At 33.0% G+C, this 25,889-nt stretch overlaps 1 protein-coding gene and 1 long non-coding RNA gene across 4 annotated transcripts in view; one reads left to right on the top strand and one right to left on the bottom strand.

Moving 5' to 3' along the window:
• Positions 1–25,889, bottom strand: part of LOC143203994 (uncharacterized) — a 207,974-nt gene that overhangs the window by 91,420 nt on the left and 90,665 nt on the right. The window lies entirely within an intron of this gene.
• LOC143203763 (uncharacterized) lies at positions 5,851–6,463 on the top strand. The gene is made up of 2 exons (XR_013007429.1): positions 5,851–6,055; positions 6,184–6,463. It is a non-coding gene; the product is annotated as an uncharacterized LOC143203763 (long non-coding RNA).

Below are 25,889 nucleotides of genomic sequence, written 5' to 3'. Positions count from 1 at the left end.
CTAGATAGTGTAGAAATTTTTTAAACTCTAACCGATAAATTATTGTGGCTGTATAATTAATTATAGTTTTATGTACTATATGTAGATGTACTATAATGTTAAATAAATTATTATACATTACATTTTTGTTTCATTAATTTATTAAGATTAGGATTTTGTTATACGTTAGAGCCAAAATGTACTAAAACTCAGAGTTGCTGTGGCAACATTGCGGCATTTTGATAGGTCACGTGTGTCACTACTGTTTTGAATAGACTACATATGTCTCCTGTATATATTATAAAATATTATAGATATAATACATCAAACTCTTTAGCGCATTAAAATAAGGCGACTATTAGGAATAACGACAATATAGCTACGTAACAGAGTGAAAGCCATGACACAAAGCGAATTCTTAAGGTGTGCACCAGAATTTTTTAAAATCTAAATTGAAGACGGTAAACACAATAAAAGCCATGCACACCTGGGCCATCTCGTTTATAAAACATCCCGCTGGCGTTGTAGAATGGTCTTTGGTTCGAATTAAAAACATACCGCTACAGAACAGGTAAATTAATTATTAAAAATCACGTTTCGTCGTAATGTTGACCCACAGTTAATTAGGGTTGAATAATTCGCAGTAAAACTATTAAAAAAAACTTATGATATGAGGTTATAACGACTGTTGAATTTTTAGTTTGTTTGAGTTTATGTTTTCCTGTACGCGAACTATCGTTAGTTACCCATGTAGTAAAATATTCTGTTTGAACAAGTCTATATGTTATTATTATTCTTTTATAAAATACAGATTTCTATAAACTAAAAATCTCGAAGAACTCTTAGACTGATTAGCAGTTGATAAATGAATTGTTTCCTGACGTGATGCAGTGTGAATGGCAATGAAAAGTAGATCTACAACGACATTGACAAGCACAAAAAGCTATGAGTTAGTCTAGAGGAGTCATCAATATCGACCCGATGGTTTAGCATATATAATGGCCATTATATTGCTATGCATATAGTGAAAGCTGTTGCAACTGAATGATGAAATGTACAAATTAAACGACGTATTGTGTAAAAAGAGCAACAATAGCGAGTAACAGACGTAAAAGTATCTGTTGCATGACAACGTTTGGTTTCATGTTTCACTAAAAAGCAGAAGCTTTTGCTGACTATCTGGAAAAAACTTTCAAACTAAACGAAACTAATATAGCATATAATTTGCCGGACATAGAAACGGAAAATTCGATGATTGAATAAGTCACGCCGAGATAGCTAACCAAAGTTATTAAAACTGACATTAAACCCAGGAAATCACGAGGCTAAAGACTACCAAGAAAGGGAATTATTAAATTCATCAACTTGATCAACACAACATTTAAATTAAAACATGTCCCAGGCATTTGGAAGTTATAATGATCCCGAAACCTGGGAAGACACCAAACGAAATAAAAGCCTATAGACCTATATCACTGCTGCCGGTAATATCTAAGGTTTTTGAAAAACTCCTGTTGAAAAGAATAAAACCGATCATAGAGAGAAAAACCCTAATACCAACACAGTTTGCCTTATTAAGAAGCAATCAACAATTGACCAGGTCCACAGAATAACAGATGTTATTGAAAAAGCCTACGAAAGTAAAAAAATATGCTCAGCATATTCTTAGATGTAGCACAATCTTCGATAAGGTTTGGAATGAAGGCCTTGTTCATAAATTACAGAAAATGTTACCAAAACAACACACCGAACTATTAAAATCGTACATTACAACCAGAATGTTTAGAGTCAAACAAGAAGAAGCTTACTCTACAATAAAAGAAGCTAAAGCAGGTGTACCACAAGGAAGTGTACTGGGGCTAATGCTTTATCTACTCTACACTTGTGTTATATTACAACTGAAGAATATTACGATGGCTACATTTGCTGATGATACTGCGATTATAGCTGTCGGAGACAATAGTGAAGAAGCCACATGAAAAGTACAACAGGCAAGTGACAATATAAATAATTGGACATAAACTTGGAAAATAAAAAATAATGAAAGTTAATTTGTGGATGTGCAGTTGACCTATAAGCAGACCGTACAAGCACCAATAACATTAAATACTACCATTCCATATAGCAACAACGTTAAATATCTCGGAATGAATCTTGATGCAAAACTTCGTCGTAAGGAACATATAAAGAAGAAAAGAAATGAACTGGAATTGAAATATATGAAAATATACTGGCTAATTGGAAGAAAATCACAATTATCAGTACATAATAAATTGCTATTATATAAGCAAATACTGAAATCTATATGGACATACGGAGTTCAATTAGGGAGATGTGCTACAAAGAGTAACATAAATAAAATACAAATTTTTCAGAACAAAGTTCTGAGAGGTATTGTGGGTGCACCCAAATACTATAGGACTGATTACTTACATCGAGACCTTCAGATACCTACAGTCAGTCAAGAAATCAAGATAATTGCAAGGGGGCATGAGGAAAGACTCCATTCTCATGAGAATATTGAAGTATTGCAGCTTTTGGATACCACCAGAATAGGACACAGACTCAAAAGAATCAAACCATCTGATCTTGTGTAGTGTTGTGTAGTGAGGTGCATATAATAAAAAATACTGCAGTGACATGTATAAAGATTATTTCACCAGAGACTGAGAGAGGGCCGATGGATCCTCCTAGATATATACCTAGATTTAAGTTATCACAAAGACAAATTATAGGTTAGTCGGAAAGGACTAGTAACACTGTAATAATTAAATAATTAAAAAAAAATGCAATGGTTGTGAAGGATACACTGTAGTACCTGTAATGGCAAGTACAGATCAGCACCAGCCTTATGCAGTTGAATTGGAAGTGGGGGCAAAATTGAATTGCTAACAAACCAACATCGTTCTTTCGACATGGTGCCGCTGTGTTGTCAAAAAGATGCAAAAGTTGCAGAAAATGATGTAAGAGTATTTATTATAAGACATTTGAAAGTATAAGACCTAAATTTATCTCTAAAATGTGTTGTATTAGAATAATATACATTCGATATGTGCAAACATTAAACATTGTGTAATTTAAAATAATTGCAGTAGGTAATGAATTTGAAAGGTACTTTCTTACAGTTCCTTGATTACAGCGAAGCACTTTCTAAATTAACAAATAACCAAATAGTGAAATTGTAAATTTAAATAGTTTTTTAACTTTAAACGTTTAGACTTGGAAAAAACTAAGCACCGTTAAACATAATTCATTTAAGTCGTCCAAAATAGTTATTTAAAAGAGAATTTTAATAATAATTTAACCAAATTCACTAGCGGAAGAATATAATTCGAACATAAAAAGAACGATCTGTCCTCTCCTTCCACAAAAGGAGAGTTTGTTCATTCATTTTTATTTTCGCAAATACCGTTTTTAAAAATTGTATGTATTTTATATCTGGAGAATGTGTGATATAAAAGAGTTATTTGGATTTTTTCTGTACATATTTAGGATACATAATTTCAAACTAATTTATGTCAGGTTTCTTAAGCAAATCAGTAATTCAGATAATAAATACATACAATACATATTGATCTATTAGTAATGTTAGTCTAATTTATATGCCTAATATATTCTAGTCTAGAAATTTGAAAAAAGATATTTTTCTATACGTTTTTTCAAAACTTAACCTTTTAAGAATATGCCCTTAAGGGTATTTATTAAAATTTAAATTACTTTTGGACATATAACAGGTGGGGCAAAAATCCCGCTACCATTTCGATTGCGTTCCATCTTGGTTATGCGACGTTTAGCTCAGTTTCGCTTTAACCATTGTTTTGTGTAGACGTCCAAATTATATTATGGATAAATATACGCCACAAGAACGAGCTGAAATAGTGATAATATTTATTGAAAATAATCGTTCCATTATTGCCACTCAGCGGAAATTGCATCAAAAATATCCTAATCGTCCAGTGTCTCACAAAATTAAACTCAATTAATTTATGAAACATCATTGTATCCACTAAAAACAACTGTATGGTGTGGTATTCATGTTTGAAACATCATCGGTCCCTATTTTTTATTATTTTTTTTTTTGAAAATGAGCAAGGTGTTGCCATTACTGTTACTGCTGAATAGAATCAAGAATAAACTAATACAAAAAATAGAAGACCAAATAAACTTTTTATGAAAACCAAACTTACTTACCTTTTCTTTGAGCAAAGTTATAGGCAAACAAAATGGTAGCGGGACTTTTTCCCCACGTTGTAGCTGATTTTGGGATACCCCACTTAATCAGTTTCTAAATTCTTGAATTTTTATAATGCGATTTATAGTATCCTTAGGATTTTTAAAATATTTATATTAAAAATATTGTTTTTTTTATTTCACTTAAAAAATACTTAAAATTCATATCTCTAGACTACATACTACCTTAAAATAATAAAACCGATAAAGAATTATGCCAAATATAAATAATGAGAGCTGGATTTAAGACATACAATACAAGCTCATGGATAATTGGTACAATGTATACGGTATATAATATATCAATGTTGGTAGCAAAGGCAATAGATCAAATTCAAACAAACATATGCAATGATTATTACACTTTCAACATATGAACATTATTAACTTAATGAATTGCCGTCAGTAACGTTTATTAATAAACAAAAAAAATCCGTATAAAATAAAATAATTTCGAATGGTGCAACGGAATCCGACTTGTTCGTACAAACTTTAAACGAAATACCCGATGTTGTTAACTCCTCTCTACTATTGGCAAAGGTCGCATTTTTGGCCGGAGGCCTTGCAGGTGTGCTTCAGACAGATAGGCGCCGAACGCCATGCCGGATCTGGAGCCTTCATCGTCCACCTGCAACTTGGCGACGTTGCCGCGTCTCGCGTTATTTCCCCGTCCTCTCGGATTTTGTCGAGCGGTCGTACGTAGACGGGGTCGACGGGACGCGGTCGCGGCAACCGGGCAATTAGCAGATAAACCGTCTCACTTTCCAGCAATTTTTGATCTCGTTGTGCAATTAACGCTCGCCCAAGACACTCCCACGCTGGGGCCTTTCTATTTTGCGTCGATTTTCTATAGCGAATCACCTTTCCTTTGTGTTTTTATTGCGTTTTTTTGTGGGTTTCTTTTATTTACGGGCACCGAGCTGTAACCGTGTGTATCAGGGATTTTGCTGTTGTAACGACACGCGCGTTGTCGTTATTAAAAATAGTTTTTCCTTATGGCAGAGAAGGTTGTTTCGTACGTGAACAATTCGCGAGCGGACATTTGCATTTCGTGCCAAAGCTAACAGTTTATTCACTATAATAAGCAATTATAATTACCGCACGTAATTAACCGTTTTAATTACCCGGCAATTTCGATAATAACTATAATTATGGCTATGAAAATAATTTAATATTAAGTTTATTATATTAGTTCTCTGATTCAATACTAAGTCCTTCGTTCCTTTTAAGACAACCTTCTTCGGATGCAATGAATTTACGTTAAAGTTTGCGTTGACGTCTTCGAAACAGTTGTTGAACTCTTGTTGTTGATTTCTTCATCAAAAGGTTACGAAAAATTCCTTACTGTGTGAGAAAGCTTGTTATCGTGATTATTATATTATTCTTGATATATTTGATTTGTAGTATAGTTCCATAATATACGAAATAATAATATGAAAAGTGTATGGTTTAATAAATAATATTTTTATATATATTGTACTATTTTCACAAATAAAAGGCATAAATGCACAATCGTTTCTTAGCCTTTTTTTGAAATTTATTTACTACATTGTTACTAGTGGTTGTTATAGTGGTTGATAACTATATAGGAGGATCTATCGGTCCTAAATTAGTCTCTAATCTATTAATGTATATGTATTAATACTGCTGTTTTTTTATTAAATGTACTTCCCTACACTACGTTTTACAAGATCAAATAATTTGATTCTTTTGAGTCTGTGTCCTGTTCTGGTATTATCCAGGAGTTGTAATACTTCAATATTATCATGAGAATGGATTCTTTCCTCATATCTACTTGCGATTCTCTTTATTTCCTGAGTGATCATCGGTATCTGAAGGCCTCGGTGTAAGTAATCAGTTCTAAAGTTCCAGAGTATCTGATTTTCTTTCAATTATCCAATACATTTTCCTATATTCCAATGTCTTTTACAAAATATAGATGTTTATTTGCTTATTTTCTTTTACTTCACTTAGCTTCAGTATTACCAATGCCTATCGCTATGTAACCAACGAAGAACTGCACGGTGACCTGGAAATCCAATGGATTTGCGGAGTTATCCAAGATTTCGCCTTGAAACACGAAAGATTACTAAATCATACTAACGTGGAAGCAATACAACTGCTGGGCAGCGCGCAGGATGTCAGGAGATTGAAGCAAACAAAAACATACGAACTTATATAAAGTGTATACATTTAGTGTAAACTATAGCTATAAGTTATTATAATTTTACAAGTGAGGAATACATATTGATGTATTTTCTAGCACTCGTCTTGCTTGTTAATTAATCTAAGTACATAGGAAAAGCAGTAATAAATTAATTGTAAATTAAGCGTATTAAGCGAATCTAATAAAGATGTATAAAAATACAAATAAAAAACTTAGCTTCAGTGATAACCCATACCAAAGTATTGTTCAAATACCTCTATCTGTCATTACATAGACAAGACACTGAATATTTGAAGATGATAAACATACAGTCAACTATTTACGAAAGCGTCACACAGAGCTGTTATTATAATTTTATCGATTTTACATTATTATCCACGACAAATTTTTTAAGATCAGTTGTAATGACAAGATTGTAATCTGAGAAGCTGTCAGATATATACGTCACAAATAAGATATCAAAGATTATTGAATTTGTAGCAGGCATTTTCTAGTGTATCAATTATAAGAAGAGGTATTACTTCAGAATCTCAGTAAATATTGATGACCGATGGATATGTAATGTGAACTATTATGTTGATTTATTTTTGTAGAGCATATTACATCGACATCATCCATCCTCCATTTTTTTGAGCGAAGTTTATTTTAATTTCTTGCAGCTTATTGCTTTCAAAATAACTTCCCTTGGATGCATTGTAGTTATGTCAGGTTTTTCAGTTTTCGAAACAATCTACTTAAAGTGATGTTCTCGGGTGGGTTTAAAAGTTTAAGGATTAGCTAGAAGTCTGTGGAAGCAAAATCAACAGAATAGGGCAGTTGCGGAATGATATGCAGTTGAATATTTGACAAAAAGTCACAAGAATCAATGAAACTGTCTGTCACAATTCTGGCTGCTTAATACAAATTGCTTATAGCAAATAACGCATAAAAATAACCAAATTTCAAAATTTTGTGGCAGTTTGTCCTGGCGAAAGAATAGTATCATGTGTTTTGTCTTGGAATTTGAAATTTCGCAATCAGATATTGTGGTAAAGAAGCTAGTACATTGGCTTACGTACCATAGGTTGTACCATCCTATAGAAACTGTTTGATACTTGCATGCATTTTGATCGGCGATTGATGGCGAATCATAAAACGTTCAAAATTGCACTTTCGGAATTTTTTTTATCACAATTGTCGATTTTGATTTCAGCAATTTAAAAGTTGTGGTTTCGAGATCAATGGCGGCCAAGGTGACTAAAAAAGTCCGAACATAATGAATTGCAAGGTTTTTTGGACAGACCTAGTTTAAGCTATTAACTAACTTTCAAACAGTTTAACAGATAACGGCATATTGCCAGAAAGATGGGAAAAAATTGTTGAAAATGATGGAAACCATTTTGATTAATATAAATTGTATCAATTTTTGGCAGAAAATATATCTGTTTAAAGTAAAAAATGATTTGGGGACTATTAGTTTAATAGATACATGTTAAGTATATATTTTAACAGCACTGTTTATTATATTAGTTAGAGCACATACTTCATCGGATTTGCCATAGCTGCTGTAAGCTGCCTGTTAATAATTTATATTAACGATGCGAATATTTTAATGACAATTAAATTTAACTATCGCGGCGTATTAAACTCGCCCAAGAGATATTTGTCAACGAGTCTAAGGAGTAAAAAAGCCGAGAGAAAAACTGCCATAACAGATCACCGCCTGATCCATTATTCCTGCTTATTAGGGCAATTTTTACAATTACGACCTGAAACGTCCGCTCTATGGTTCTTAATAAGGATTTCCTCCTGCTTGTTCGACGTAACGGCAGCCGGCATCAATGGCACCTTAGGGACGCCTCTAAACTAACCAACAAAAAACCCACTTAATCTCAACAAATTGGACAATCTCATCGGCGGTTTCTGTTTTTTAGTTGCGATAATGTAGATCGCAGTACGTAGAGACTGGTTTTATTTGGTGCCTGGGTAATAAACTGGCCATTCGAAAAATTATGGCAACGTGATTTCATTTTAAAGGATCTGAATGCAACTATATTACTTATTTGTTATGCTGCGAAACTGAAATAGCATTACCTAATAGTATAATATTATACTATAATATTATATAATATATAATAATTAATAGAACTAAACGGTAGCAAATTGAGGATACAAAAATAGTATAAGCATTTAAATATTTGAGTACTGAAATCGAAACAGTAGGATAATATCAGTTTAACCTCGCTATAAGTAGTAAATTCTTTAAGATAAAAGAAATATCAAGCAAAACGACAATGGAAGTGTAAAAAGTAATATACAACACATTTTGACGCGAAACATTTCATTTTTGTTCAGTGTTTTATTATTTCAGTATATAGTTCCGTATATTAGTTCAGTCTTAATATTATGATTTTTGTAAATTTTTGTAAAGTAAATAAAAATGAATTTCAAAATAGCCATTTTAAACAAATCTGATATACCGGCAGAACAAATTGGATCTTTCTTACAGGCCTATTTCGCCTTTACCTGCGATACCAAAATCATTTGAGAAACTGCTGTTAGAACGTATTAAACAATTTATAGAAATACCAGATTTCCAGTTCGGATTTCGAAATCACCACTCGACAATCGATCAAGTGCACAGGGTAACAGCGGTTGTTGAAAAGGTATTAGAAAAAAAGAAATATTTCCTTGCAATATTCTTGGACTCTCGACCGGGTGATGTGGTGACCGGAAGCATTTGGGATTAATCTACAAAATGCCGACCGCTGGAATCATATATCTTTTCGAAAGAAAAGCTGTAGTTCTACAAGGTAGTCTTAGGAATACTCCTATACCTGATCTATACTGCTGATATCCCAACAATAAAAGAACCAGTACTTGGAACATTTTCCGACCACATAGTTGCCATGGCAAAATATGTATGTCTGTCTAACGCTGCAGAAAAAATACAAGTAGCGGTTAACAAGATTTATAAATGGACTAGAGACTGGAAAATACAGCGTAATACCTCCAAATCTATCGACGTTAATTTTGCGTTGCGGTAAAATGATAAAAACCTAATTATATCACTTGACAGATGGCCGATTCCTCAAGCAAAATCAGCTAAATACCTCGAAATACATCTCGATGGTAGGTTAAATTCGAAATATCATGTTAAACAGCAGCAGAAAAGCAGAGTTGAGCTACTGTACTGGTTAGTTGGAAGATACTCTAAACTTGACCTCAAAGAGATTAGTTTATCAGTCAATTATAATGCCAATTTGGACCTACGGGGTGCAAATATGGAGTTGCACTAAGACATCAAACCAACTAGTAATCCAACGCACCCAAAACAAAGTTCTACGATTAATTACTAATGATTATCGCTACGTAACCAACGAAGAGCTGCACGATGACCTCGAAATCAAATAGTTGTACGAAATGATCAACGATTCGATTTAAAATATGAAATAAGGTTGCTAAATCGCAGCAACGTGGAAGCAATACAGCTACTGGACAACACGCAGGAAATCAGAAGATTGAAGCGAACGAAACAACATGAACTTGTTTAGTGTATAAGTATTCTTAACATTAGCTGAAGTAGTTTAGTTTAATTTTAATTTGGGAAATACAATACTGATGTATTAATCGCATACCCGCCTTTCTTGTGTATTAATGCAAGTATATCAGAACAGTGGCAATAAATTAGGGTTGTAATAAGAATATCTAATATGAGATGTAATTAATAAAAAAAAACAAGGCACACTTTTTACACACATTGAATTTTCCTGAATGATCAATGTTAATATAATAGAAAAAATGTTGATATGATTATATATACACATATGATCTTCTCGCAGCTTTATTAGGTATCGAGTCTCTCTCCAGGCATACAAGCCCAACAAGAATAAAGAAGCAAAAAAGGGAGAGGCAAAAATAAGAAGAATTCCAAGATGAGATGCTATTGAAATGTCCACCTGTTCACGTGAGAATATGCGCTGGCCGTGGATGTTCACGAGAGAAAAAAGGGAACTGAAACCGAAAGTTCTGAGAAGTGGACAAGACGTACCAGGTAAGTCGTAGATAACGACGACGACGACGCTGTGGAACCTTGTCGACGATCCGGACCGTAAATATTTCACAGGCACCGCGGTAACCTGTAGTTATTAGTGACTGTATTATACTCATTCTTACTGTGAACTACATGTTTGGACTCGCCGATGAAAAAGAAAAACAGAATGATTAAGAATTAAAAATATTAGATACATCATTCCAAAGGTTATTTTATTGTTAGCTGACGTCTTTTTTCAATTAGGTTGGAGAGAAAATTATTTCGGTTGCTTCATATTATTTCAAAACGAATTTATATATATTTCGTACACTAATGAATAATATTATCAATTACATCTTGCATTAGATATGTTTAGTACTATAGTAATTTACAAATTATATTACTACTGTTCTGTTGTACATGCATTGATACACAAGTAAGGTATGTATCTGAGTATCAGTATGTATTTCCTAAATTAGAATAAGACTGAACTACTTAAGCTAAAGTTATATTCCGAGGTATTTATCTGATTCTGCTTGATGAATCAAGCGTCCGTCAACTGATATAATTAAACTTTTATTATTCTGATGCTTCGGGGCATTTTTTGAAGATGATCAAGCCTAATTAACCCGAGTTTTTGCGTCGATATGTGACAATGGGTGAAACATGGCTCCAACATTTCACTCCAAAGTTCGATCGACAGTCATCCGAGTGGACTGCACACGATGAACTCGCTCCAAAGCGTGGAAAAACGCAGCAGTCCGCTGGCAAGGTTATGGCGTCTGTAATTTCGGATGCGCATGGAATAATTTTTATTGACTACCTTAAGAAGGGAAGAACCATCAGCAGCGACTATTACATAACGTTATCGGACTGTTTTGTAGGACAAAATCGCCGAAAAATGGCCACATTTGAAGAAGAAGAAAGTGGTGCTTCACCAAGACAATGCACCGTGTCACAAGTCAGTGAAAACGATGACAGAAATCTATGAATTGGGCTTAAAATTGCTTCCTCATTCACCGTATTCTCCAGATCTGGCCTCCAGCGACTATTTCCTGTTCTCATATCGCAAAAGAATGCTCGCTGGGGAGAAATTTTCGTCGAATGAAGAGGCGATCGCCGAAACTGAGGCCTATTTTGAAACAAAGGACAAATCGTACTACACAAATGGTATCGAAACGTTGGAGAGGCGCTATAATCAGTTTATCACCCTTGAAGGGAATTATGTCGAATAAAAAAAACTAATTTTAGCAGAATATGTGTTTTACCATGGTAGGCCGGGGACCTTTCAATTGACTTGTTATATGCGTCATTTTCATCGATTGACTTTTGCAACTTTTCTTTTAAAAGCATAATTCATTCACTATAAACCTTCTAAGATTTCCGTACGAAAAACTAAACCAAGTGATTTACAGTACAAGCTTTTTTTGGGATCATCTTTGCAACCTTAAGAAAGTTTCCAACTACTAGGATTTTCAACCTAATGATAGCAATCTAAATCCAAAAAAATATTTCCGAAATAGTTCTATAAAATCGGTTTCTCCTGTAGAAGTCGTAGTAGAAGTTGCCACGTGAATAAAAAGGCTCCTGGATTTGATGATATTTCACCTGGATTATTGAAAGAACTGCCACAAAAAGCAATGGCCATGCTTATTTGCAGCCAGTTTGGGAGCGAAGGATGTTGAAGTAGACATAAATATATAAGTATATGCTTATAAACGTGACAAACCGGAAGAAATTATTTGAGAAACTCATACTAAAACGTGTTAAACCATTTACAAGAATCATCTCTCAACCGTCGATCAAGTGTGTAGAGCAAAAACAGTCATTGAAACGGCGTTTGAAGACATTCGGTCCTGAAATATTGCTGGACGTTTCACAGGTTTTTGACTAGGTATGTCATTGGGTACTACTCCATAAAATGAACAAATTGTTACCGCTTAAGTTGTATCTCTTCGAAGGAACATGTTGAAATTTAATAATCTAATTTTGCCTATCCTTCTTTATGACATGGACGTTATTACAATTAAGATCTCAATTAAAATTCTGTGTCTGTAATCAATGTACAGTTGAGGAATAAATCCAGAAATGTAAATGGCTGTAGTAACCTGCTACTGATTATTATATGAAGGCGTACTCATTCTTGTCCTGAATAACAGTTTTATCATCAATCATAAAGACTTCAGTTGGCGATAAAGAAACCAAATACATCAGAAAGTAAACGTATTACAGTTACTAGTTTAATTAATTAATTTAATTGCAATCTTGGTTAGATAAAAGTGAAAAGTTGAAATGAGACCAACAAAAATAACGATGATATGGGCAAAAAATATTGACGCAAACTCGAAGAACTGTTCCCGAGGAAAGAGATATGACGAATATGATCAGCGAGAAAGGTGAAATCTTGTTATGTAAAGGCGACATATACCGACCGTTCGAACGTTGAAAAAATCAGATTGAGATCTGGACAGTCGTTGTTGTAAAGTACAAGAAATCGTGATTCACTGATGATTGGTGAATACGGAACTGTTGTTTGGTGACTCTATGTATTGTTTTGTGAATCATGTAGTTACGTATTGTCATACGAGGGCTTTTTGATATGTTAAATGAGTAGGACAATGCATAGATTGAAAACACTGCAGCTATGATGGTAATAAAAAGTCAAACTTGAAATTTTATTTTCAGTTTGTATGTGACAGGAATGATATTTGGTAACAGCATGAAATTGTATGAATTCCATCGAGCTTTTCAATATTCATATTCATTTCTCATCAATTTCATTCAAAATTCACCTCAATAGTCTTCATCGAGTTTTTATTTTGTGCTTTTTTATCTATTTTTTCCCTATTGATGTGTTAATTTTTAGTTCTGATCCTTAGATTTCTTCAAGGATCAGAATCCTTCTCTTTTTTGTCATTTTCGTTGGTTTACTGTTAACTTGGTTTTTGATTATTGTGTACTCTATCTTTTTCTAAAATCGTTGTTCTTTTAATTTTGTTTTGTTATTTTCTTTTGTTTCTTCCTTTTTACGTCTATGAGTCCTTTCCTTTTCTTCAAATTCACTCTTTTTCCTTGTTTAGTTAACATTTCCTTATCTAATATAATTACTGGATGTTCAATTTTATGAATATTTTTGAAATTTCCTTCATTGTTCAGATGAATTAAAAAGAGGTTTTTTTGTAAGTTATTTTATTTTTTTTAAATATGTTTATTGTTTTACTGCAGGTAGTGCTGAAACAATTGAGGAAAACAAACTGGAATTCCATTCTTTGTTATGTTTAACACTATGTGTATGGCATACGGGCTTGCAGGTTAAACTAAAGAAACTTCTCCCTCATCCGGACTATCAGTTACTAAAATCTTATCTTACTGATAGACATTTTATTGTAAATCAAGGCGATGAACATACCGAATTAAATCCCATATATTCAGGAGTTCCGCAAGGTAGTGTACTCGGCTCAGTACTGTATCTTCTGTATACGGCCGATCTGTCCACCACAAAAATAACTACTGTGGCAACATACGCAGACGACACAGCAATCTTGGCATCTCATGAAGATCCGGTCACAGCATCATTAAACCTACAAACCCATCTGGATCAAATACAATTATGGTTGAAGACATGGCGCATTAAAGTCAATGAAACAAAATCCACCCATGTAACGTTTACCCTGCGTAGAAAAACATGTCGTCCACCAGTGAATATCAATCATCGTCAACTCCCTCAAGCAGAGCAAGTTAAATATCTTGCGCAATTCCAACTTATCATTAGATAACAAGGTGTTGCTGTTTGATTCTATACTCAAGCCTATTTGGTCATATGGAATCCAACTATGGGGTACCGCTAGCAAATATAATATATCCATCATTCAACGGTTCCAAAATAAAGTGTTGCATGCGATTGTTGATGCTCCGTACTATATCTCAAATAAAGTGATAGAACGCGATATTCCTCTAGAACCTATAACGAGCGTAATTCAACGTGTTTGTGTGAAGTACTTCGAAAGTGTGTCAGTGCATCCCAATGTACTCACAAATCAGATAAATATGCGACGTGATAGTGAAGTGCGTAGACTAAAACGTTTAACACCACCTGATCTGATTACCGGACATATGTAAACTTTAGAATAACCTTTAGAATAATACTAATTAATTAAGATAATATTTTATATAGAAGATCGCATAATGAAGTGATTTTCTGCATGCCATGTAAATATAATATAGACATAAGAAATACTTATTGCCTATAGGGCAGATTGTGGAATCACAAAGACTAAAAAAATCACTTGAGTAACAATAGTAATAAATTAATTTGTAAATGAAGATTGTACTAAGCAGATCTAATGTAAGATGTAATAACAAAATTAAATGTATAATATTATACTTTACTTATTAAGGTATTATAACAACTATAGTTACTTTATCGAAAACCTTTAATACGTCCTTAAAATTAAATTTCATCAATTAATTTTATTAATTAGTAGAAATGTATTTAAACATACGCACTGACCGGTAAAAAACCTACTTCTATTTATGTGGGTTTTGAAAATAAAGTCATCGAGGTTATTGGAAATATATATAGAGATGGTGTAGGTTTATATTGATATGTTATAAACTATCGAAGCATTAATGGCAAGATAAATAAATTTACGCCTATGATAATAAATGAAAGTTCAACGTGGCAGTGTCTGGTCTTTTTGGAACTACTTTCCACAAGTAACAAATTAATAACCGGCACTAGAATTTCTTCCATCATTAATTTAACTACAGGGCCGCTCGATGAGATGAAAACGAGACATCTTCGTAGCTAATTGGTTACGAGTTTTTTTTATGTTATGTTATGTTTTTTGTGTTAAATTTTTCTTTGAATCGAACTATTGAGATCTATTAGGTCCTATTGAAAAGAGTAGATTGAGGAATTTGAACAAAAATTATATGATATTATACTTGTATGGCTTTGAGACCAACAATTTAAAATATTTTGCCTTGGTTTGAATATACTTTTTTCTTTGTATTTCACTCGTGATATATGATTGATTGATTATACATACATGATTAAGAGTTTCAGTTAGATTACGTATCCAGCCTAGTCTATTAAACAGTAAAAGAAGAACTTCCTTTCATGGACACTAGATCTTTAAATGTGCAACGTGGGGCAAAATGCCCGCTACCATTTTGATTGTCTATAATTTTGCTCAAAGAAAACGTAAGTGAGTTTGGTTTTCATAAAAAGTTTATTTGGTCTTTAGATTTTTGTTTTCTTATGACTGAAAAATTAGATCAGCTAAATGGCGATCGCGATTCGCTATGCCACTTGCGGCTATTATAAAGGCATTTTTCATGACATCCTGCAACATCTGATGCTGAATATCTTCAATTTCGTGACGAATATTGTCTTTAAGATGTCGAATCGTTTGGAACTTATTCACATAAACTTTTGATTTTAAAAAAACCCATAAGAGAAAGTCTGGTGCTGTTAAATCCGGAGATCTGGCTGGCCATGCTAAATCGCGACTTCGCGAAATTAGTCTTCGTGGAAAAACGTTATTCAATAATTGAATTACTGAACGAGCTGTGTATACTGTGGCCCCATATTGCTGAAACCATATGTCCTCTAGTCCTTGTTGTTCCATTTCGGGCACAAGAAAATTTCGAATCATGTCTTGGTACAGTTCAGCAGTAATACTAACTGTACCTTGGTCATTTTCAAAAAACAGGGACCAATGATGTTTCCAGCATAAACCATAAAGTTGTTTTTAGTGGATACAATGATGTTTCATGAATTAATTGAGGACTCTGTGTTCCCCAAAATCGACTGTTCTGTTGACGCCACTGAGAAGAAAATGGGATGAAGCTCGTGGCGTTTATTTATCCCTAATAAAATTTGGACGTCTACACAACATAATGGTTAAAGCGAAACTGAGCTAAATGTCACATAACCTAGATGGCGAGCAATCCACATGGTAGCGGGACTTTTGCTCCACCTGCTATTACTATAAAAATATATATTCCTACATTTCTTATTTCAGCTAGTTAGAGTGGTATTAATTTATTCTTGTCGCTTGTTCAGATCATCGATATCATTTTAAGTACTTTTTTTCGACTATATCTCAAAATCTACAATAAAATTCACGAAATCTCCATGAATGTTCCCTGAATATTGTTAGTAGTTGAGCGATAGCTCACACTTGTCAATCGATGTGTTAAAATGGAAGCATTGTCAGAAAATCTACTTAACAAACAAGATAGTATCGGAAGTTAACACTGATTTACGAATTACACCTGCATAAAAACCCCTCAGCCCTAGATCATTGTCAGTTCTCGTAGCCGGCAAATCCCACACACCGGTAGTACCTTTTACGTGAAAACACACCACCCGATAGAACCCCAAACATAATAGGCGAGAGAGAAAGAGAGCGAGAACGAAAGAAATTAAGGGGGTGGGACCGAACGACCCGTCGTAAACGGTCGGCGAGATTATTTAATTGAAAATGTGTTTTTTTTCTTATTCGGCACCATCAATGAACACGGCAATTTTTGGCCGGGTGCTTTTGTTGTCGGGATGAATGAATGGGACTGGTTGTGGGCATTCTGTTTGGAAACAAACGAATATGGGGCACATTTTACGAGCTCATGGTTCGGATTGAGCTGTCTCGATTATAATGGGGTACACATACGTGTTTTTTTTTTGGTAAAAAAGGGGTTTTTGTTGTTCTACAATGCGAAAAACAGATGCTTTTCATTGTTGTATGAGTAATTTATTGATTTTGTAGATATAGATGAGGAGTAGTGAATTCATTTTGAAGAATTTAAAATGGAGGGCTATATCATATCAGTCGCTTCTGAGATTACCCATTTTTGTGAGATTTGTTGATCAGTAATGATCAAAATGGTTTGTTTATTAATTTTTGGACGAGATGACTAGGGAAAGGCATGTGAAGACTTTTCTTAATTGCTAATTGTGTAATATGACTATTGGAATCATATATTTTCGAAAGAAAATTTCGAGTCTCGCACAAAGGGGTATTCTCAACACTTAAATCTATTTCGGCTGGAGTTCCACAGGATAGTGTCTTGGGACTACTCCTCTATCTGATCTTTACTGCTAATATTCCAACAATAAAAGAAACAGCACTTGGAACATTTGCCGAAGACATGGCAAAATATGTATCTCTGTCTAAGATTATAGAACAGCACAAGTCGCGGTCAACAAGATCTACAAATGGACTAGAGACTCGGAAAAACAGTCCAATAGCTTTTTTTCGAAAAAAAAGGGGTTTTTGTTGTTGGGATCTTGTTCTACAATGGGAAAAAAAAGATGCCTTTCATTGTTGTATGAATAAGTTATTGATCTTGTGAATATAGGTGAGAAACAGAGAATACTTTTGGAAGAATTTAGAATGGAGTGCGTGCTATATCATATAAGACATTTCTGTGATTATCCATTTGTGTGAGCCTTGTTGATTGGTATTGCAGTATGATCAAGAGCGTTTATTTACTAGTTTTTGGACAAGTTAACTAGGGAAAGGCATGAAAAAGTTCCTTAATTGCTAATGGTGTAATAAAACTGCTGGAAACTACTTTCGAAAGAAAATTTAGAGTCTCACATAAAGGGACATTCTCAACACTTAAACCTATTTCGGCTGGAGTTCCACAGGATAGTGTCTTGGGACCACTCCTATATCTGCTCTATACTGCTGATATCTCAACAACTAGAGAAACAGTACTTGGAACATTTGCCGAGGACACAGTTATCATGGCAAAAGATGTATCTCTGTCTAAGATTGTAGAACAGCACAAGTAGCGGTCAACAAGATCTACAAATGGACTAGAGACTCGAAAATACAGCCTAATAGATTTTTTCGAAAAAAGGGGTTTTTGTTGTTGGGATGTTCTTCTACAACGCGAAAAGAAGATGCATTTCATTGTTGTATGAGTAATTTATGGATCTTATGAATATAGGTGGGGAATCTTAATCAAAAAATTATTCAAAAATGTTCGAAAAATATCTTTTGTATAAATGATGAAGATGAAAATGTTTCCTTAAGTGTAATTAGAGACCAATTGCGATCGAATGCGGACATCCTTGTCAGTGCATTCTTAGATATTGATAACGTATAAAAATGACGAATCCCAACATTGCTTGTACTCCCCCTGATGTTAATTTGTAGAATGAAGATAACCCCATGAGTGATAATAAGGAGGAATTTATGGACAGTGACGACAATGAGGATTCTCCTAGTGAAATTAGAAATATAAGCTTCCGATTGAACTAAAAAAAGTTTCATACACATATATTTTCGTACTTTATAAATTAAATCAGTTCAGTTCATTAATGTAAACAGTTCTGATAGAGATAGAGTTACAGTTTTTCTCTGATAATATGACATAATATGTTTAAATTATATATATATATATATATATTCTTTCCAAAGTTTTGAACATATGTCATCAAGATTAATCAAGTTTAATGTATGGTCTGCCGCAATTTGGATAATCTTTTTATAATTAGATAATATTTTAGATACATGCTAGCTGATAAGTTCGAACGTGTAACCGAACTAGCCTGAATAAAGCGGCAAACGTTGTTTTAATGCTTTGCTCGTCTTGATAAATTTCAAATCCCTGCTTATTTTTACTCTGATTGAAAATTCCGAAGCCGAATAGAACCGACTGTGTCTCTAATCAGTTACTTTGAACAGGAACGAGATGATGGAGGACCCCTCTTGTCAGTAAAATTCGTTAGAGAGGTAAGAAATTTTACTGCTAAATATTAATTTGCTGCGAATTTTATTGAAAATATTTTTAAGCGTGTTGCAGCTGTACTGAATATTATTATTAAAACAGTATAAAGACCATCCTCATACAAAGTGGGTAGTGAATTAAGATCAGCTCGATGTTAGCTCTATCAGAAATTAAACATATGAATACAAACTTAATTTAATACAATTATTTCAGAGGGAACTGTTAGTCTGGAAAGTACCGAAGAGGTCAAATAGAACTACCGAATATTATTTTTAAAAGAAATACATTTTTAAAACCATATAATAAAATGAAAGAAGACTTATTATTTCAATTTATGTATTTAGATGATACATGGGTATTTCAGAATGGAACCAATATACCTAATGGTCACTCATGGCAAGATGATAATAAAAATAGTGTTATGACAAAATATAAACGTTGTAATAACAATTGATTAGGTTTTATTAGTCATAACATTTATTAATAATTCATTGCAGATATATTGTTCGTCATACTGGAAACAGGAATAGTTAATAACACTTTCGGTTTGGATAAACTCGACCGACAAATGACGGAATTGTGAACAAATATTAGATAGTTAATAGCGTAGTTATTCACTTGAATGAAACTCTCTAAATATGATATGATTCAATGCTGCTAATCTCTAAGACAGGGTGATGAGAGTGGAAACCACTAAAGGTGAGTATATAGTTAACGAATGATGATAAATGTAGGAAATGTTATTGTAACGTGTAAAAGATTTATGTGCATATATATGTGCGTAATTGTTCAGAATATACATGAGCATTTGGATAAAATGTGTCAGGAGAGAGAGAGAGAGAGAATATTAACAGTTTGAAGATATGGCAAATATATTAAGAAGAATGTAGTAATTAAATCTAGTTTTATCAAGAAAGATTAACATGTATTAACAGAATGAACTAAGGAGTAATACTGTGATACCAAAATGTCTTTACAAGGAAACACCGTACCGAAGGACACAACAACTAAGTGTAAAAGGTTTATAATATGCTCTCTAATGAAAGTAAAATATATTACTTGGATATACAATTGTTAATTAGAGAATTCAATGTAAATGAATACAACAACCATACCCTACAAACTATTATATCTGTTTACTTAATTGTAGTTTTAAATCCTTCGATAATATATGCATTATATCTACTATAATGTTAAAATAATCTTTTATATTTGAAAATAAATATAATATAAAAAATAAATAGAATAATGTTGAGAAAGTTTTCTATTTTCGTTATACCGTTATTCCTTTTCATATCCCGAATAACGTTTGCTCCTTTGACTTATTCTTGACAACCCCTTGTCCAAGGCATTGATGATTGGGTCTATTGATGAGAAATAGAAAATGTCTACACCGATAGAACCCGTAAACTAAATATCAATGGTAGGACAGGTAATATATAAAATTCAGCCGCATTCCCCGACACACTGTCGCCAGCAGTGCCTCTCTGTCCGTCTCGTTCCGAGCCCCATCGCTCGGTTCTCGTCACAATTTGCAGGTGGATGGCTTTCAAATGGTTTCGTAAGTTGCCAATTGATGGAACCGCAAACATATATACCGGAACACGTCGTAAATAAATCGAGAAACGTGTTATTTTACTGATTGCAGCGGGTATTTGTTCCTGTATAGTCGCTTGCTGCTTTTAGGTCATAAAGAAGATACAGACAGGTTGGATTATATAGATATAAAATGATGTCATGACATTAAATGATTATTTATTCACCAAAGAAAACTATATATATATATATATATATATTTATACTGTTTTTTTTGCTTTATCACTATAACGTTATTTATTACAGTTTTATGGTACCTAATTATATATTTTAAACTGAATAATTAAATAATCAAACGCTTCAAAGATTATTAATATTAAAATGTTTTTTTCTAACACGATATTAGGACATGCTAGGACCTGTCAGTCATTGACACTGCACCTGTAAATATTTTTAACTAATTACTCCTTCTTTTATTGAAATTTTGTGACCAAATATAACATATAGTGTTCCTAATAAAACAGCCAATGCACATCATCAAAATTTATAATGCAACGTTGCCGCACCAAATTTAAGTTTTCGTTTATTTTGTCTCTGACAACAAAATACTAAAGTAAATAAAACAATGAAACAAAAATAATGTTATAAAATATAATTTATATTAACATTATGGTACACCTAATGCATATTTATTGAAGGACTTAAACTACAGTTAACTAAACAGCCATAATAGTCTGTAGGTTAGAGCTGTTTTATTATATTTACATTGACATATGATAACGGAGGCGACCTGTACCAACATAAATCGAATTTTATAGAACGATTTGGTTACTTCTTCGGATGACTTCATTCTGTCTTTTTTTAAGTAGAGTAATGCTAATTAGTAAAACGAGAACAAAAAATACTTCGAGTTTAAAAGGGATTTTACGTTTTTATAAACTGAATTTGGCAATACGTTCGACGGTGTTGATCACGTACATTTGTGCTTTATTGGAAATACTACAGATAAAAATAGCATACACTTTAAAAATAAACCATCATTTTTATACTAAATTTATCACAATATCTGGAAGTGAAATTATTTGTCTAATTTATCTTGAAACTGAAGAGCTGGTAAATTAATTGGTCAAGAATGTATTACATGTTTGCATGTATTATGATCAGCTATATGTATTGATGAAAACGCATAGTATCCAACCTAATTTCCATTTAGTAATATTCAATATATACAGTTTCCAATCAAAGATCGTTCAAAGCATAATTTTTGACAATCGACATTCCGAAACACTTTTAAGAGGTGATTTAAAAACGTGAAAACGTCAGATATCACTGAATTGCAGTACCTATTGAAAGAAAACGTATTTTAAACTCTCAACGAACTTTCAAATGGCTTAGTGGTTAATGAATAAACTGTAAAAAGGAGGGAAGAAGGCTACCGCATAAATTGACTAAAAATGTTATTTAGAACCCTTTCAATGTAGTGGTTTCCGTGCTTTCCAGAGAAAAATAAGGGTTTTCTGTAGCATATTCTGAATTGAGACGAAGGGTGAATCTAATGCGACAGATTCAAGAGTAAAAAGCCAAGGGTTAGTCCAGAAGAACCATCTGAATCCACACCTAAACGGAATATTCAAGACCATAAAGTCTTGCTGTGTATATGGTAGGATCAACAAGTTGTTTACGAGCTGTTAACAATCAATGAATGAATCGGCGTTAGATGAATACATTGAACGACATAATCAAAAAAGAGAGAAAAAAAGAGAAATAGAGAGTAACAGACACAAAGTCGTCTTCTTATATCACACCGCTCGGCTACACATTACAAGCGTTGTGAAGGATACGCTATCGCAGTTCAAAATATGTTACATATGACTTCGAAATGTTGCTAAACTAGCATTGTTATTTCGACACATAAACGCCATATTGTCAGAAAAACCACAGAGAGTTCTAGAAAATGATGGAAAATATTACGATTAGTATATACTGTGCCAATTTTCCCAGCAACTGACTTTTTAAAGTGAAAATATGATTAGAATTTATGAAACGAATGAATATTTTCAAAAACCAATTAAAATGTTTGATTTTCTATAGAAAACAAATAAATAACAAAAAAATACATAATAAAATTCAATATATACTTAATTTCACGTAAGATTAACTGGAAGAAAGTTAAGCCATTATTACACCTATTCATTCATTTTTCATTTTTAATCTCGAAAACTCTTTCTGTGAAGCCCATTAATAAACGCGAAGAGAGATTTTATTCAAGCTCTTAAGAAACTTATTAGATATACGTCTCTTTCCGCATCCATTCCGAAGATTCTACGTTTTCTTGATACCAAAAAATCGCGAAAATAATGCACTATAAATAGCTGGGAAAAATACATGCTTTGCTTTGATTAAAATACAATTTACAAAATACTATTTCGCATGTACTTAAAGTACGAAATATTAAATATTTGTAAGTCTATCTAGTCTATCAATTTTTATTTAAAATGCAAAAGAGATTAAAAATTGGAAAATACACTAAGGTGTTCGGTTATGTAAATAAATAGTAGAACTATTCTAACAAATCCTATTAATCAGTAAATTAGGAACTTCCTGTCATGAATACTAGATCTTTAAAAGTCATCAGACAAGCAGCCTTCTGCTGGGAAATTAATGGAAATTTGCCTCTAAGGCGTAAATTGCAAGATTTTAAATTATTTACCTCCCATCTATTCTCTCTCTCTCTACTACTTAACCAACGCATTATGTAACTAGAGTGGTAGCATGATGCCAATTATTTCAGGTGACAGTTTAAAAAACGTATCAAATCTTCTTTCTATCTCATTTAGTTGTGATACTTATAACAGTAAAATACCCCAAAGTGCAATCCTGCAGCAAATCTAAATTAATAAATCTAGATAATAAATTAATAATAATCTTAATTAAATCTAAATTAAATCTAATCTGGTCCTTACAGACATTAAAGTAGACAGAAATGTATCCTCGTAACAATTGTTGCCTTAAACGCAATCTAAGACTGTAGCAAACTTCAATGAATTCCTGAAAAATAATTCTAATTTTATGGCTGATAAAATGCAGGACCATTTAAATTATCAAATAAGTTATTTAAATTTTGACCTCATAAACTGTATTATGTAACTGACGTCCAAGACAGTATGTTATGATTTCCGGCGATTTTGCCTCCTAGGCATACTCCATAACAAAGTACATATATAGCAATTGCTGAATACTGAACCCTGCTAACACGAGAATTTTGTTGTTCATATCTGCAGTGACCAAAAGAATTAACGTTTGGGTGTCACATCTGTTTCTCTTTCTACTTTCATCTTCTTTTATATTTACTAGTATTAATACCTCTTCATAAGCTTACATAAAGCTTTAGAACGTTATTTTCTACAGAATGTACCCATTAATAATATTTTGAAGCTACACGTATTTGAAATACTGGCTAAGAAATACTTCAGCGTCAAGTATTTGAAGGACCAATTACATATTACATTTTTAATTAGTAAATCTTATCAAACGGAAACAACTTGGACTTAAACTCTACCAAATGTACTGGCTTATAGAGTGCAAATCTAAGTTATCATTATGTAACAAGGTATTACTGTATACAACTATACTTAAGCTTATTTGGTCATATGGAATCCAACTATGGGAAACCGCTAGCTAGTCTAAAATGTCCATTATATAACGGTTTCAGAATAAAGCGTTGCGTGCCATTGTTGATGCTCCGTACTATGTTTCAAATGAAGTAATACAAGGCGATATTCTTCTAGAACCAATATCGAGTGTAATTCACCGTGTTTAACTGAAGAAAAGAGCCTCAGTGTATCCCTATGTACTCGCTAATCAGCAAACACCATCCGATCTGATTATTGGACATATATAGACTTTAGAAAAAGCTTTAGAAGAAGACTAATTAATTATTTTTGAAGTTATTTTCTACATGCCACGTATATATTATATAAACATAGCAAATACTTAATGCCTTCGGTTGTGGAACGCAGAAGAACTACTAAGAGTAATAATTAAAAAAGGAAGTAAACGTATCTCAATTACGTATTTTACTATCTATAAGTTTACTACCAATAATCCCGAAAGTTTTTGAGAAACTATACATAAAGTAGCTAAAGTATATAACAGAAAACAGAAAAATTATTCCGGAATATGTGTTTGGGTTTCGCAATAAGCATGAAACTATATAACAAGTGCATAGATTTGTAAGCAAAATAAACATGAACCTAAATACTTAAAAGATATTGTTCGGCTGCATTTCTAGGCATATCTCAGACTTTTAACAGAGTATGGCATACGGGATTGCAGGTTCAATTAAAGAACCTTTTCGCTCGTCAGGACTATCAGTTACTAAAATCGTATCTCACTGATAGACATTTTACTGCAAAACAAGGCGGTGAACATACTGAATTACATCTAATATTCAGGAGTTCCGCAAGGTAGTGTACTGGGTCTAATACTACATTCTCTATATACAGCCACTACAAAAATATATAAGCCTATATTTACCCACTATAAAGCTTATACCCCCATATAACTTTTACCCTGCGTAGAAGAACATGTCTACCAATGAATATCATTTATTGTCAACTCCCCCAAAAACAGAGAATGTTAAATATCTTGGTATGCATGTAGATCGACGCCTAATCTGGAAGAAACACATACTCTCTAAACGAAAACAACTTGGACTTAAGAGTGTCAGTGTATATCAATGTTTTCGCTAATCAGATAAATATGCGACGTGATAGTGAAGTGCGTAGACTAAAACGTTTAACACCATCTGATATGATTATTGGACATATATAGATTTTAGAATAAGCTTTAGAATAAGACTACTTAATTAAGATAGTGTATTATACAGGAGATCACTTAATGAAGTTGTTTTTCTACATGCCATATATATATATATATATATATATATATATATATATATATATATAAGAAATATTTATTGGCTATTAGGCAGATTGTGGAACCACTAATAGTAATAAAAAAATATGTATTTTAAAGCAAGTAAATCATATACTATCCAACCCTGACTGTGAACTACGAAATTATCTCATCGTCCCCGGTACAAACCCCATTTATAAAGCGATTCGGTCTCACGAAGAGTTCAATTTGAACACCTGAGTGTTCTGGTTTTTTGGGACCTTTTTGTACGGAGCGGAATGCCGAACGATGGCACTATTACCC

This window comes from Rhynchophorus ferrugineus, unplaced genomic scaffold, assembly GCF_030347505.1.
Source record: "Rhynchophorus ferrugineus isolate W39M unplaced genomic scaffold, kcgeb_rfMv2 rfM10, whole genome shotgun sequence".
Taxonomy (NCBI): domain Eukaryota; kingdom Metazoa; phylum Arthropoda; class Insecta; order Coleoptera; family Curculionidae; genus Rhynchophorus; species Rhynchophorus ferrugineus.
The sequence above is the reverse complement of the archived record's forward strand: the minus strand, read 5'-3'. Positions and strand labels throughout refer to the sequence as shown.